Raw genomic sequence first — 17,688 nt, forward strand, 5'->3', positions numbered from 1 at the left:
GTCTTTAAATCTTTCTAAAGTCTTTCTTTAAGTCTTTCTAAAATATATGTTGTAGCCCAAACAAAAGTGTGATGCAGAAATCACCGGATGAGGATCTAGGGTCTGTGTTAGGCCAGAGGTCAGACTAGATAATCATAATGGTCCCTTCTGACCTTAAAATCTCTTAACCTGATCTTCATGAGCAGAGCCTGATTGGCTTCAACTGAGCTCCGCACGGATGCAGGGATTTTTCTCGCACAGATCTCATTGAAGGATCGGGGACTTATTTTTATTTTAAAGAGTTGAACTAGGGAAGAGAAAGCATTCTCCATCCCAATGGTAATAGAAGTGCAGCAATTCCTATATTAGTATAACTGAAAAGAAGTCACATTTAACATACTAGTAACCATTATGGACCTGATCCAAAGCTCTCTGGTGTTATGGGAAGACTCCCATTGACATCAGTTAGCTTTCAATCAGGCTCCATTAGTTGAATTGTTCACAATTAAGTTTGATTACCTGAGCCCATAACATTACATTTAATCTCTCGTAGATCTATAGATATTTTATTTATGAATCTTTAAACTGGAATCTGAAGTCGTTTTAGAACTATAATTAAAAATCCATTTAAGTCTGAACAAGTAAAGAGCAATTATGTCCCCTTCCAAGTCTTCTAAGCGTATCTTGGTATCCTAATCTACTAGTTTCACCTGAGTGACTCATGAGATGCTGTTGTAAAACAAAAGGGGACACATTCTAGATCATTTAAAATTCTACAAGATACTCCACTTCGTGCAGTCAGCTGAACAATGAATGTATTAATCAGCATTACTGCACACAGTGCTATCCTAGTGTTTAACTCAGTCTCAGTGCAGTTGATAAATACTTCAAGGACACAATCTGGAAAGTTTTTCACAAGCTCTGTCTACACTAGAGTTTTAAGAAGTGATTTTACAAAGAACTATTGCGTTGATTTTACAATGTTAACTGAGTGTAGACAGAGTTGTAGTTTCACCTTGATATAGGTGGTTGAGGTGAACCCTACGAATATCCCCTCAACCAGCTACATTGAGGTAAAATTGCAACTTGCCCTGTCTACATTCAGATTTTACAAAGCGTTAGCTATCGTGTAAAAAACGCCTTTTCTGCTAGTACAGACATGGCCTAAGAGTATATGTCTTGGGGTCACAGTGCACAAATGTAACTCCACTGATCTAAATGGAAGTTCTCCTGATACCCATTGGTGTGAGGAGAATCGGGCTCTCAGGTCTTTGCATTGCCAGGGATCCTCATCAGGCATCTTTGGAATGGTTCCTTTGCTGCCCTGCAATACTCATTTTTGCCTCCACGTTCTCCTTGTGTCCTCGTAGAACCAATACTTAAGTCTGAGACACAAGATTCCCTCCATCACCAATGCTGCATACTCTCACCCTCACTGCCCTGCTGTTAGTTGCCCACAGGCACTGACTTATTTTTCCTGGTGGGTGCTCCGCCCCAAGGTCCCGGCCCCCCTCCACCCCTTCCCCATGCCCCCACCCCTTGCTCCGACTCTTCCCACCACTGCTGTGCTCCCTACCACCAGGTCCCCTGCTGGCCCGCCACACTCCCCCTAGCACCTCCCACCAGCCACCAAACAGCTGATCAGCAACTGTGGGGCTGGTGGGTGCTCAGCACCCATTATTTTTTTTCCATGGGTGCTTGAGCCCTGGAACGTCCACGGAGTTGGCGCCTATGTAGCTGCCCCAGTAGGAGAACACTGCACACTATCAATTATGCATGGTTTGGCTCGCCAGGCGGGTGTTGAGCTTGGGAGCTGAAGCTCCACATAACAAAGTTATCAAATTTAAGTAGCAAATCTTGGCATAAATTAACACTACTCATTGTAGCACAGCCCACCCTCTGCTCCACTGAGATGTACAAGTAGTTTGGTAGTTGCACACCCACTCACCACCATCCCAGCCCATCCTAAGCATTTCCCTCTGTCCTGGAGGAAATCTCGGCAATATGCAAAAGGTGCTGAGTGTCTGAACAGATCACCACAGATTGTTCCCCCACCTGCACAGCAGAACCCAGGTGTATCCTCTATGTAAGGATCCTTCATACCTATACAAAGCAGCAGGAAGGATTCTGCCTTTTATCTGAGTATGGCTGACTTAGCAAAGAATCATGCTAAATAGTGTAAGCTAAGGTTCTTACCACAGTGTCACTACTCCAGGGCCCTGTGTAGATTGGCTGGCTGATTCAAGGAGCAGATTTCATAGGTGCCAGACAAAGCAGCCCTCTTTACTTGGGCGTGGGAATGTTAAGGGAGAAAATAAGGGTCAACTGGGTTCCAGGATTGTTATGGGGTGTGCAGGCCTCTGGGGTGAGTAAAGCCACAACCACCACATGCACAGTTGGAGAAAAGGAAGGACACCAGTAAGGGTTAACTGGGCACAGCTGCTTTTTTGCAGTGGCTCTGATTGCAGGAGGATGGTAGGCAGCAATGTTTGTTTGGCCTAGAAGCCAGTTGGGGAGCAGCCTTTCACAGACAGAGAGGGGAAACCAAGAGAGACAGGAGAAAGATTTTGAGAAGCACAACACCAGCAATGACCAGGTAAGGATTCCTCTTTCTTCTGTGCACTTGGTGCTATCTATGTTGCAAATGTACTGAAACATACTACCTGGCTGGGGGACTCAGACATCTCAGGACTTGTCTACAGGGGAAAGTTACCTTGGTATAACTCAAAGTGTGACTTTAGACCCGTCTAGCTCCCTCTGTGGACATGTTTAGCATAGAAGTGCCTTTTTCACTTTACCCTCTGTCACTTTGGAAGGGGTTTAAATAAAACCAAAAAAAGCCACTCTTCCTGTCCCTAGGGAGGATTATACCAATATAAAATGATCAGTATAACTACACCAATATCATTATAATGATACAACTGGTAAAGCTTTCCTGTGTAGACAAACCTTCAGAGTTATGGCCTTTTTACACTTTTGTAGGTCTCAGTCTCAGAGACATCATGCCTGCTTCTCCCTTATCTGAATCTGTCCATCCCCCCTCCCCCCTCTGGTGGTCTATAGGGAGCTTCTAGAGCACATTTCTAAATGCAGCTCAAGGACAGTTAGTGAGAATCAAACTGGCAGTCAGGTTTGCTGGGAAATGAAAACCTGACATGTGGAGGCTGCCACCCAGCTGTGTTACCCCACACTCTCTCCTTTCTCAACTGGCAGCTTCTTCTAAATCCTCGGCAAAACTGTTCATGGATTGAAATTACCTGCTACAGTGGCCTGTAGGATATAAAATCAGAGTGGGATTTTAACACTGTGTGCTCCATAGTCCTCCCATGTGGCAGTGTTCCCTCTCTACTGGGCTTCTTTTAAGTAGTGGGGACTAATTGTGGGGGGTGGGAGGACTGGTACTCTTTCAAGCTCCACTCACAGGATAAGCTCCACCCACACAAGTCACTCCCTATTCTTCATCATATGATCCTCCCCACCCTTCCTTTGCTGTGATGAGCCATGAAATAATTAACAATGTTGTCTTATAAGGTGCTGTCACTGGGAATCACAGTTAGCACCCACTGAAATAAACAAGGTAGTTCAACACCTCCCTGAATTATTGCCTAGGTTGGAAGAACCTGGAGCAGACATCACTACCTCAGTTACACTCCATTCACACGCTGAGACTATTTTGTCAACTGTAAGAGCTGCTAGGGACAGGTATGTCTTCACTGCAATTAGCCCAGGCTAGGCTAGCTCTGGTGGGGCATCCCCACTACCAGTCCCTACCCAGGACAGACCCAGGTGGCTGTGTCCACACTGGTGTGGCATTCACCCATGTGAGGCGCTAGGATTTCTCTGGGGATATCCCATGGCTTTTTGAGCTTCCCTAAGCTGTGGTGCTCTATCAGTTCTTTTGCAGTGTATAGTGGGAGACCATGTCTGTCCTTTGTGGGCCCCTGTGTGGAAGTGCTCTTAGCCCAGCAACTCACTGAAGTAACCACTCCCAGTGGGTAGCAAGGCCTGGCTCTGACTCAGGAGGATGACCTGTCCCTGCTGTAGTGATTAATACAACTCATTTTGGTAACAGGCAGCAGATGCAAGGCATTAGACATGGAGCAGGGCATTTTGGCAGCAGCTTGTTCCTTCCCCACCCCAGAAGGCAGCAGCGGCTGTGTGCCCGGCTGAGATCACACAGGCTGTATGCAGACATAGAGTAGTGGAAACAGCTAATGTGGGTTTTAATAGCTATGGAATCCCCCTGTGCTGTCAGCGCTGAGGCGATGGAAGCTGGAGGGGCCTACTGAGCTACAAAGGGAGATATGGGAAGTTGGCTCTGCCTAGAAACCTGACAGACTGTATGAGAAGTCCTCCTGCCTCATAACCCAGGAGTGGTGTAAAATTTGGGCCAACGTCATCAGAATTCTGAAGTAGGAAGCAGCAGCATAGAATCACCACCAGGTATCCCTTTGCAACCCCCCTCTCCCACCCAGGGCAGCCGAACCCCTAGACCCGTAGTATTGTTCAATCTTAATAGTACTCTGGTCTCCATACTCCCACAGGTCATACCGTGGTCTTAGTGTTTAGGCTGCCTCTGAAAACACTTTAATGTTAGTGTCAATGTGAGAAAAAGCACACTGAAAGTTTACTTACCTACCTGCTCGTGCTGCCTGTTTGTGGGCATTGCGCAGCTTGCGCTAGTAATCCCTGCTTTACAAGTGTGCAGTAGTGTGTGCCACCCTAAATCACAAGTTGCACGTTTAGCTCCCCAGCTTAGAATCCATCTTGGATCGCATGTGGCTGGGGAGGGAGAGGAAGAAGCAGTGGCAGGGAAAATGGAGGTTCATCCACCCTCAAGTGAATCTTTGTTTACAGATTCCACCTAATAGCATGTAACATCCCCCACTGAAGTAGTGAGATTAGTCATAAGCAAAGCAATCCCCCCTTGTGTCAAAATGCCCCCTAACAATAACATACTGTCAGTGGCAGCCCATGTCTTACTCAGCTACAGCGATGCTAGTTCTCTGCTTCATCCTCCCTGGGCTGTTCCCCAATTTCCGCCCTTACCCCCTCCCCAAGACATCCTATGACTCCAGCCAGAGATTGTCCTGGCTGAGCCCTGAAACAATCAGCCTCTGCTTCAGCTCCTCTGATCCCTCCAGCGCCTCTAATCCCTAAACCCAACCAGCAGGGAAAGGGAACTCAGTGCTTGGGGCTATGCCAAGCACCTCATCATAGAACAGGCCCATTGTGATCCTGGATCTTTAGGGCTTTGATTTTCTCCCTGCAGTGAGAAGCCTTCCAGTGAATCTCCTCCTCTGCCAGCTTCTTGGAGGTGTGCCGTGTGGGAGTTAAACGCCAGCCTGGTGTATAGAAACTGGAAGAAGACTTCTGGTGCAGAAGAAGAAAGTAGGTGGAGGGGAAGAAAATATGGCCTGGGGGAACTGTGGGAAGACACTGCAGGAGGGTCAGCACGTGTGTTTGATTAGTCTGTGTCTTTACTGGAAACTGGGTGGGTTAAAGTGGAAACCAGGCTCAAGCGTAAATCCCCTGCCAGTCCAGCTAGCCCAGGTTTAAAGCACCACCAAATCCGGACCAGAGGTTTTCGTAATTGGAGGGCAGGTTGTGCTAGGGACAATACCAGGGTTAGGACTCAGGCTTACTCTGTACGAAGACATACCCCTACAGACATTCCCCTCTTCCCCCCCCCCCCCCCAGTGAAAGCTTAGATTATGGAGAACAAGAAGGCAGCATGGAAGAGATGCTTGCATGTCATCTGCCCCAATCCAAGCCCTGCGAAGTGTTCCAAGTGATGGGGTACCACTAGTTTCCTTGGGAGACTTCCATAATCTAATAGATAATTCTGGCAGGAAGATTTTCCCATCAATCTTGTGGTTTATTTAAAAAAAAAAAAAAAGCACGTTTCCACTGCAGAATAGTACGTCCAAGGAGAAGAAGGTGCAAGATGGAGAATTTGCTATAGCAAACAAAATGTAAGCGTGCTCTGACACTACATAGAGAGCAAGGAGGTGGGAAGGTAGCTCATTCGCTGAGCCCAGTCGTCCTTGGTCTCCCTTTTGTGACTGACAGCAATACCACTGAGTGTGACATTTGTGATATGGATGCTCATTCAATGGGCACTGGACTGAGGCCCTGGACACTCACTTCATTTGGGACAGCAAACAGCGTTAGATGTTAACAGCTTCCTGTTGCTATTGGTCAGGTTTGGGTTTGAAGTGGTGACTTGGAGGTGAAAGGCTCTGGAGCTCTCTATCAATAATCCCCTGAAAGTGGATTGTATAACCACTTTCCCCAGCATCCTACTAACAGACAAGTATGTGCAAATACTTCCAGTACCTAACACACATTTGCGATATTTCTTAGCTGTTCATTAAATGTTATGACATCATTAATATCTCCTCAATTATGGTTCTGTGTTTCCCAAGTATAGGAACCAGATTGAGTGATTTGAAAAGCACAGTTTGTAATGATTATTTTCTTCATTTCCCCCCCATGCTAACAGTGCGTTAGCACTTTCTACTGCCGTCAGAGGAAATGCTGAACTTTCACATACAGCTTCCTCTAAGGTCAGAGGACCTGATTCTCTTCTCTCTGACCCAATGTAACACCCCATGTAACTCCACTGACTGCACTACAGTCACTCCCAATTTACACCAGTTTAAGTCAGAGGAGGAACTTGGTTAAAGTCAGTGTAGGTACGTGGGTGTAAAACTGTTCTTTAGTGAGAAGAGAACCGAGCCCAGAGTCTTTCGGTGGAACCCAACAGTCTGATTCCATTTGTCTCATTGCAGAAGTACAGATGACCTAACTTTACTTATTTTTCAGTAGTTCCCCATCAAAGGCTTCTGACCAACCTACCATTCAAAGAAACAGGATGGCTACAGAACATGAGAATGGAGAAACATGTGACCAGATAAACTCCTATATTCACACACCATTGTAATAATCTTTGTACAAAACATGCCTTGTAATGTAAGGTATCATTTGAAAATTAATAACTTGCTGATCAATAATATCATGGGGAGATGTATGTAGCAATATTATATGTAAAGTTATGAATATGAGCTGGACTCATGACTGAAGTGTGGTTACCAGACAAGTCTGGGGAGTGGTTAAATCTGTTTCTCAAAGACAAAGGACAAGCTGACGCCTATAGCCAGATGTCGTCAAAGTTGATGGGAGGTCACCTGTCAAGTGCCCATTCTTTGGCAAGGAAGGGGGATAGGAGCAGATTGATCTGCATATTAGCAAACAACAGCATGGAACCTCTTTCACCACCAGACCCTTGTCTGGGGCAGTGCAGAACACACATTTTTGGGGAAAATCTGGGACTGGGAGTGTGTTGGGATCACCCTGCAAGTGGTAACCAAGGCTGGTGACATTAAGTGGTCCCCTTCTGCCCCCAGGGAATTTCTACAAAATCAAGCTTTTGTTTAGTGTGGCAGGGGTTCTGTGGGGTTTGTGTGTAGGAAAACAGATATTTCCGATCATATGTTGGCAAATGCTTGTTGAGATTAGGCAATCAGTGATACTGCCAAACTGTTCCTGATTTATTTGTTTTAAAAATGCACTTTCCCCTAAACTTACATACAATTAAAAAGAGAGAGAGTGAGAGCAGATAGATAAATACCCCCATTCCACCTGTTCTTCAGTTGATCTGTCAATCCACCCATGACAACACTCAGTACTCAGCTGGTCTAGGGATGAGGGCATTGGGCTGGCACTCAGGAGACCTAAGGTCAATTCCCATATCAGCCATTGGTTTCCTGTGTGAACTTGGGCAAGTCACTTAATCCAGTGGTTCTCAACCAGCAGTACGTGTACCCCTGGGGATAGGCAGAGGTCTTCCAGGGGGTCCATCAACTCATCTAGATATTTGCCTAGTTTTACAACAGGCTACATAAAAAGCACTAGCGAAGTCAGGACAAACTAAATTTTCATACAGACAATGACTTGTTGATACTGCTCTATATACTATACACTGAAGTGTAAGTACAATATTTCTATTCCAATTGATTTATTTTATAATTATATGGTAAAAATAAGCAATTGTTCGGTAATCATGTGCTGTGACACTTCTTTATTTTTGTGTCTGAATTTGTAAGCAAGTCATTTTTAAGTGAGGTGTAACTTGGGAGTGTGCAAGACCAATCAGACTCCTGAAAGGGGTATAGTAGTCTGGAAAGGTTGAGATCCACTGACTTAATCTACCCACTACCTCATATCCCCATTTGAAATGGGGAAAATACCCCACAGGTGTGAGGATAAAATCCATTAATGGTGTGAGGTGCTCAGATCCTATGGTGATGAGGGCCACATAGAGACTATTAATATCTTTCTAGACCCCCTTTGTGAGCCTCCACTCACTCCTCTTCATATGCCTGGGAAAAGAGGTGTCTCTTACAGCATACCCTGAACACTAGCAGCAGCCTTGGGATCTGCCAGGCTGAGAGGGGAAATGAATTCCAGACTTGAGGAACTTCCACTGAGAATGCCCTGACAGCAGTCCCCTTCCATGTTAAAGTAGAGGAGCAGCTTGCGTGACCTGTAATATGGTAGGTGTCATACAGGGTTAGCAGACACGGTATGATATGAAAGCTCTCTTCTATTGGATTGAAGGCATTATAGTGACTATTTCCTCCATACATCAGCTTGAACAGGGATGCTGGAACTAGGGGTGCTGGGAGTGCAGCAGCACCCCCTGACTTGAAGTTGTTTCCATCATATACAGGGTTTACAGTTTGGTTCAATGGCTCTCAGCACCCCCACTGTACAAATTGTTCCAACGCCACTGAGTTTGAAAGCTGCCAGCAGAAACCTTTGCATACAAGCAGCTGTCTTGCTCTGCTAGACACTGTACAGCCAGCCTCCACCCACACCTGAGCGATGCAAAACTCCTTATCATCCCAAATGAGGCCTGGTCCCCCAGTGAGTCTTATATACATTGGCAACTCCCACATTTCTCCACGATCCTAACTAGCCAAGTGCACTGACTGCCCCCCTATGATTTCAGATGATTGAGGTTTTCCTATATTCTGCCTCATTTTTTAGAATTTCCCTTTTAGTTAATAAAAATAGCTGCAAGTGCTGATGATAAAAAGTCCTTGCTTGCACTGCAGGGTATTGACAATATTTATGTTGTTTCCATACCAACGTGTTTAGAAAGTACAGAGTATCTTTCAAAGACTTATCAAATTAGCAACTCCTTACCAGATGGTGATCAAGTTACATGATCACACTGAGCGCATAGGGCCTGATTCTCCTCTTACTCTGGCGTAAGGCTGAAGTAATGTCACTGAGATCAGTGGAGTTACAGTGAATGTGAAGAGAATTGAGCCCGTAGTTGCAGTTAAAAACTCATGGACCCCTAAAGGTAGGTCCTCACTGCAGAGTTACTTGGGCTCTTATGTGGGTGTTGCTCCTAACATCACTCCTATCCGCATCCTAAACCCTCTCACCCAACTGTGGTGGGGCTTTAAACCCAGGCTAACTGGCCTGGCTGGTGGTATTATCTAGAGCCCCAGTGCCACGTTTGCTTGTATATTACCTCAGACTTTGTAGTGAGGAATGTTAGCTAAATCACTCGAGTGCTGATAGTCCTCAAATGCCTTCCCTCAATTTTCCCCCGAAGGGCAGACAATTTCTCTCACAATTCATAGAATATCAGGGTTGGAAGGGACCTCAGGAGATTATCTAGTCCAACCCCCTGCTCAAAGTAGGACCAATCCCAAGACATATTTTTGCCTCAGATCCCTAAATGGCCCCCTCAAGGATTGAACTCACAACCCTGGGTTTAGCAGGCCAATGCTCAAACCACTGAGCTATCCCATAAGAACCATAGAGTGGCTCATCTTACCACAGGACAAAGAACCAAGGGATATGCCCCCAGAAGTCTTAGCAACACACACGGGTGAGCACTGCACCAGTCAGGATACTAACTTGGGTAGGAATTTGCAGTGTGGCTGCTGATACCCTGATGATCACCCAAGTTAATGCTGCAGTGAAGACATACCCTGGGAGTTGCCTACAAAGGTTGAGCTAGTCACATTCTTAAAGCAATGCAGTTTAGTTTGCATAAGAGACCAAGTTCTGTCCTTAGTCACAGCCATACAATAGGTCCATGAAGGAGTTCAAAAGGTTTGCCCGTGCGTAACTGAGAGCAGAATTTGGCAGAAGGAATAGGAGACACCAATAGATGCTAATTATGTTGGTTAATTGCTTCACACAAGCATCTTCACCTTTCTTCCACACAACCGCTTGCACAAGGGGCACCTCCTCACACAATCTTGCCCCTCTTCAAACCCTTCCTCAGGACCCACTTCTAACATAATAGCTACAAGAATAATCAGAAGATAATGGACTTGATCCAAAGCTCACTGAAGTCAGGAGGAGTCTTTCCACTTACTTCATTGGGTTTGGGATCAGGGCCAGTGGCTACTTATAGGGCCAGTGGGGATAGCTGATCTCTATTTATATTTAAAAAAAAAAAGATCTGAAACCCACAAGTTGTGGTCACAGCTGGCTTGTCTCAACGTGTTGCTGTTACTTTCCCCACCCTCCCCACTTCCCTCTTATTATGTGTTAAATTAACTTGTGCCTTGTATTAAATTAGAGGGTAGGCTCTTCAAGGCAGGGTCTATGTCCTATTCTGCGCATGTACAGCACCTTGAATGATGGGGTCCTGATCCTATATAGGGCCTTTTGGTCCTACCACAGTACAAATGAATAATAACATTAATTCTTGCATCCCAGTAGAAGAAGAAATGGTGCACAGGATGTGTCAAAAGTCAAGGGTAAAACTAGATAAAAAGTATCATCTGTGATGATAAAGCGCTTAAAGACACATGTGTTTAACCTGTAGGTGACGGTGTATGCTTAGGAGGAAGGCGTTAGAATGATCAGAAAATGTGGTTAATTTATAGCAGAGATGATCCATGGAAGAGAGCAGTAATAAACATGTGTTTGTCAAGAGGGAGTTTCTAAATTGGGTGGGGCCGTCAGGCTTGGCTAGATTTAAATAGTTATTTCCAGACTTGTGGGAAACTTTAGGCCAGACTGTAAAACATAGTGTGTACACTGGCAGGGCCCTGGCCCCACAAGGGCTTGATTAACTTGCAGTTTATTCACACACACTGTATGCTTCAGAGGATTCGCTTTTGCCTTTTTCCTCTGGGAACTTAAGTCCAAATCCTGATTTAGGCCAGAAGTGAAAATTAACTTGGTTGTCTCTGCTTTAGTCATTAGAGAATGTCTATAAACATCACAGAATTAGCACCTTGTTCCTTGTCGTGAAATTAGTTATGCTGGCACGAAGGCTAAAGACATATCACTGACTTGAAAGGGAAAAACACTTCAGAAGAGTGTTTTAGGCTTGGAAATTGAACGGAAGAAAACCAAGATATTCCAAGTGAAGGTTACACTTAAACCCCAGACATCTGAAATGCAGAGTAAAAGTAGCCAGATAATTCCAACCATGTCCCCACCACAATCTGAATCATCCTCCTAACACAGGGATGGGTCTAGTAACATTGTAAGCTCTCTGATTCTGGTCTCTTTACGTTGCTCCTGTGATGTACAGGGGCCAAAGGTGGCCAGAATTTCCCACTGGGGAATATTCCTGGAGTCAGGAGGTCCCTGGGTGGCGCTGGGTTAATAGAATGGCTCTGCACCACAATCCCTAACAGCCCCTGGAGCCAGAGGCATGTCAGGGAGCAAGTCATTTGAAGGGACTTGGGGATGGCGGAAGGGTTCATGCATAGAGAGCCCAGCTGCGGGCTATTGCAGCCTGCTTGTAAATTAGAACAGCCACTGTTATCTTGCACGCCATTTCTAAATTCAGTGCAATGAGTGTTGGAGGCATTCGTGGGGTAAGCGAGAGCATAGACAGACACAATGAGTGACTTCCTGACGAGTTTGCCCTGGGTAGCTCTTCCAGTGACTGCCGTGGAGTTTTCACAGCAATAAGAAGAGCAGTATATAATGGCTGAAATATGTAATTCAAGGGAAACAGAAATGCACCCCTGAAAGAAGTTACTGAACAAGCCTGTGAGATGAAATGCTTGGGCTAATGCTATGATTCAGCGTAAGTATTTTGACTTTGTGTGGTGTCCATTTTATTGCCCATGAAGAAAACAAGGTGACAGTGGGTAGACATAGCTGAGAACAATGTGCACATTGATCAAGGACTTTTTTGATTTTAAACCCCGCCCCCCACCCCCCCTCCACACACACACTGTTACTGTGGAAACTGGGGCTTTAAGAAAAACACCAAATATTGTGAGAGTTGTGATAAATTTGTGTGTGTTGGCATCCCTTGGAGATCCTGCTCTTCCAAGGGGGCTCTGCCACATAATATTAAGGAAGCACTTTGATATCATCAGCTAAAAGATACTTTATAAGAGGGGGGAAATTTCCATCAGAACTTTTTTCAATAGAAAATGGCTTTTTGAATTAAATGAAAACTTTCCACACAGTATTTAAAAAAAAAAATCAAAAACTGAAATGTTTTGCTACTGGAAAAGATTGGGGGAGGAAAAAAAGAGAGGAACCAAAGGTTTTGTTGTCTATCATAAAACCAATAAATACATACAAATTCCCTGCCTCTCCATTCCCCAAATTACCTTTCTTGTCCAGCCTTGTGCATAACTCCAATGCATTGATATTTTTACCCAATTTTGGTATAAAAATTTGGGTCCATTTGCTGAGAATTAACTGCACCCTGAAAATGCAAAAACTCTGGACCAGATTCTGTTTGGTTTGCTTCGATGCAATTGTGACGGGGTGCTGGGCAATGGCCGCTAATCCAGCACTCTGATCAATGCAACTTCAGTTAGTTGCCAGGTACATTCCTGAATGTGGGAACTGTGCCAAACTGGTAGATTGAAGATAGGCTGGAGAAAGTTAAAAGCTAATTACTTCATTAACTCAGAAGGTACAAAGGCACAGGAAGGAAGTGCAAATGGGGGAGCGAGAAAGTGGAAGAGCTGTAGGGTCGAGAACACACAGGAGAACTCTCCCCTGCTGGGCTCAGGAGCCTTCCAGGCCAAGGAAACTGTTAATGCTCCTGCACAACCTGTAAAGTTGGTAGGAATTCACTTTGTAACTAAATCACTGCGTGTTTTACCTGAAGATCTCCGAATGATTTATTTGTCTGGAAAGAGGCAGGAGTGGAGAATGCCCCTGCCACATGAACTGAGGACTAAGTCCAGTTAAGTGAATGCTGTTTCACAGGTGTAAGTCTAGAAGAAATCAGATCAGAATCTGGATCTTCGCATGTTACTAGTGACCAATTATTTAGCTTCACCAATCCACAGCAGTAAACAATGTCTCCTTGTGAAAACCAGCTTCAGAAGGCACTTCTTCCTGCTCAAGGCAACATGCAGGAGGCCAAAAGAGAAGGGGAAAACAGACTGTCAAATGTTCAAAAATAATCAGTTATTTATATTCCAGTTACCACTTTATTCCAACTGACAGAAGAAAATCTTTCCCATCTTCAGGAAAGTGCATTTCCTGTGTTGCAGGCTTGAAGCAGATTTGTGATGACAGAATCCTCTAACACTGTGACAACCGTGTAAACAGTGCTATTTCAGCCATAAGAAGAATATTGTTGGGTAAGGAACTTCTGGATCGGAGCTCACTTGCCAACTAGGATGGAGGGAAAAGTAGGTCTTTTATTAATCTAACTGTATCCTGTTTCAGATGTCTCTGGAAAATGTCAACTAAAAAACCCTGATATTAAAATATGTTGAAATAAATAGGCTTATATTTATGCACTCTTCAAGCACAATGTGTACTTGGGTAACATGATCCTCTCTTTCAATAGCTTTCATTGCTTACGCAGTTACAGAATTAGTGGGAAGCAATACATGCAAGTAAAATCCAATGATTTCTGGGTATTGAGTGTCTCAGTGGTAGGCTGGGAGTTCAAACCCAGCTCACGTTAATTAGGGCATATTTACACTGCAATGTAAGCCCAGGGTTTGTAGAAAATGAGTTAGCAGATCCTGGGTTTGCTAGCCTAGGACTTGAGCAGCTATACTCATTTATAACTCTAGGTTAGGAATTATTGAATCCTGGGTCCCAACTTGGGACTCCAATGTCTACACTGCATTATGTGGGCTTGAGTCTAACCACCCATATCCCAGCCTTCCTAGTGCCTTCCCAAAATGTGGCTGTTCTTTTCTTTATTCTTTAGTTCATGGTGCAATGTGGGAAAACTTGACTGTCCACCAAACATGACTGTCCAGAGGACAAAGAAAGTTAGCTTGCAAGATTGTGGAATACTTTTGGTGGACTCCCAGCGCACGAGTCCAGTGGGGCTGTGTCCACTCTGCAAAGCAATAGGGATTGAATTCTGGATACCGGTTTGATTCAGACTCTGTGGGGTCCGGGCTGGGTCCAAGCCCTGGGTTAGCGCAATTTGTGTGTTGATAGAAGGGGGATTAGGCTTGAAGCTGTGTTTACCCCTTAGGGGTCCCAGAGCCTGGGCTCCAGCTCAGGCCTGGACATCTACACTGCAATTTTATAGCCCTGCAGCCTGAGCCACATAAGCCTGAGTCAGCTGACCTGGCCAGTGGGAATTGTGCCATTGACTCCAGTAGAGCCACAGTCTGTGTTACACATCTTGTTGGCCATGGTCCCAATTCTTGACATCATGAATCTATCACCACAAGTGACAGTTCTGTTGGCAGTCTCAGCGGAGAGGTCAAGAATTGGATGGGCTTGACCAATAAACTACCCTTTGACCCTTAGAGATGGTCCTTCCAAGTCAAGTTTGAGGAACGTTGCCAAAGTGGTGTGGGAAAGCTTACACTTTTGTTGTCTGTGGTGCAGAGTGTCACAGTTGCAGGACTAGCTGCACCTCTGTCCCCTTTGTGGTCTCTCTGAGTGTGCCGCTCAGGTAACAGGCCTTGTGCCTTTACCTCTCCTTGGGTGGAATTCCACAATTCTCCCACTCTTAGACAGAGTTCTGAGCTACAGCACACTATATATCTACCTTTCTTACCCAGCTGTGTTCACGCACCCATAGTTCCTCCCTTTGGGAGTCTGACCAGTGAGATATGGTGATCAGACAGCCTTCCTAAACCAAAGCATCATTTATTTGAACAGGAGGACCAAAGCATTTAGAGAGAGAGAGGATTTTAAAACAACCAACCATCTACAAGCATGCCTATCTTACCTAAAGTGTTATCATGCTCTGATGGTAACCTATGCAGGCCTACCGTCTCCAGACACCCAAAGGGTGTCTTTGGTACAGTCCCCCCGCCCCCCAAACAATTCCCTGAGCAGCCCTCTTCCTCTTGAGAGGGAGTCCCTTTTTAAACTGCTAGAGTTCTTTTGATTTTCCGGCTCCCGGGCCTTGGCCCTGTTGTCAAAACCAGTTCTCTTAACACCCCTTCAGTGTTTGTTGAAAAGTGACTTCTCCTGAACCATTCTTCTTCCCTTCCTCCTTGTTTGTGCCTCCCATTAAACTAAAAATAAATTAATGCAGCAGACATCCCAGTAACCAAGTCAACACACAACATTCATAAATTATTACAGAGGAGCTCCAATTCCATCACACGTAGATGCTTATGGATTAACAGGGGACTTCGGTCTTCCTGGTGGTTATCATGGCATCTCCTGTGAACACAAAAAGGATCTGTTTTGCAGCAACTGAAATATCTATTCAAAGTTGCAAAGTAATAAGAGCTGTGAATCTAAGGACAGAGCGTACTGTTAGATTTGTGAATGTGGACCTGTGCTCACTTCTGATTTATTTTAATACTGCATTCGACAGAGTGCTTTTCATAGTTCGTGTTCCGTCTAGCTGTGTCTCAAGGGCCCAGTCTCAATGTGGGAAACCATGGACACTAAAGGGGGGGAAATGAAGATAATCATGAATGTCTGATTCTTATAGCAGCCTTGACAAATGTTCATCCTTCACAATGGCAAAGCCGTCCATAGAGATGTGTCACAGGAGCTGGCTGAGAACACCACACTGCATAGCAGTAAACATGCTGCCTTTTATTTCATGGTCACCAAGGCTATAAACACAGTCAGTCATTCCTTTGGCTCTTGCCATATTCTGAGCCAGCTGAACTGAGACACTCTAATACATGCATTGATGTGAATTTGGACAGAGATGAGCAAATTTATTTATTATTAACACTGTTTGTGCCACATACAATCAGATATTTAACTGGGTCATAAACAACTGTTGAGGTCAGAATTAGGCTCTAGGACTAAGAATTCCAGTATGACAGGGGGTCAGTGTTCTTCTATCTATTCCCCTGCTCACAGGTATATCTCCTGCTGGGAGATGGTCAGTGACTACAGTTGACTCGCTGGGTTGCATGTATATGGCTTGTTAAGCTCCACCTTGAAGGTGGATTTTTAGAGGGAGCAGGAGGGCAGGTCTGGACTGTGAACAGTCCTTGCTGAAGATGTGTGCTGCTACTACAAGAAGAAGTCAGCTTAACTCCTCATGGTGCCAAACATATACTTCCCCTGCATCTACTTTTACTTCTGCTTCAGTTCTTAGTCATAGGCTTGGCATCGCCTTCCTGAATAAATCTTGCTTAGCAGATGAAAGGAAATCTGAGACTTCTGTGTATAGCCTTGATCCTTCCATCTCTTGTGCAAACATCTTGAGGACAAGCAGTAAGCTAGGTGTTCTGAAGCACTAGAAAGAGGCAGGGTAAAGCTCACTTCACTTCTCCTGAAACTCTAACACTAATTTAGCATGTCACAAATCATTGTAGTGCTTTTTATAGTATGCATGGCCTCAAGAGCCAAGATTAATCCTGTCAATCATTCTGCTCAGGGATTCTGAAGTGAACACAACCACTGGAAAGATCTTTTCCCCACCAGTTTGCATTACTTAACTATCACAGAGGAAACTGTGGTTTTGACTGGGACACTTCTTTATGCTCATTATCCTCCAGTGTGCTTTGCACATACATGGCCAGATGACTGTGTGTCTTATGGCTGGATCTGGGGATTTGGCAACCAGATGTTTCAGCTTATAGTCACAGGTCACCTGGATATTCATGCTGCTGCGTTGTTTAGATTTCCTGTGTAGCTCTTGCCATGTGTGAACAGTTCACATTCCTTAGCATATTGGTAAAGCACAAGCTGTAAGATTGCTGGTCTGTGCACTTCCATCTCGAGCATTGGGGATGTGTCTGTTTAGCATAGTGAGCAAGCCTTGCCTTCAGGAACAAATGTGTCAAATGAGACTGATGCCTAATACTGTGATTATTGCAGAGTGCAGTGTCACTAGGGTTTGGTCAAGAGTCCCAAAACAAATGAACCCTACAAGTTCTCAGGGCTAAAAGAACACAGGGTCTCTGGGTGAACATTAGGTGATCCATAGTCATAAGAAAAGTCAGATTCCAGTCTTGCACTGATACATTCTGGTATCCAGCTTCAAACAACACCTCAACCATTAGGACGTGACAATTGTACTTATTTGTGGAATTAGGTCAAGATAAGTCTTGATAATTTCTCCCAGCTGGCACCAAGTTAGTTTCACCCCGACAACTTCTCTGCAGGGACTTGTATAGTCTGTGCCCGTGAGGATTTCATAGGAGCTCAATCCTTACACTCCTACCATCCATTCATCTCACACAGCTGGCAAGCAGCCTAGCTTGCCTTTTCCATGCTATGTCTCAACCCCAATCATGGCCACCAATCAGGAACAGGTTCTTTCTGTTTCAGCCCTTT

The sequence above is a fragment of the Emys orbicularis genome, chromosome 9 (assembly GCF_028017835.1).
Source record: "Emys orbicularis isolate rEmyOrb1 chromosome 9, rEmyOrb1.hap1, whole genome shotgun sequence".
Classification (NCBI taxonomy): Eukaryota; Metazoa; Chordata; order Testudines; family Emydidae; genus Emys; species Emys orbicularis.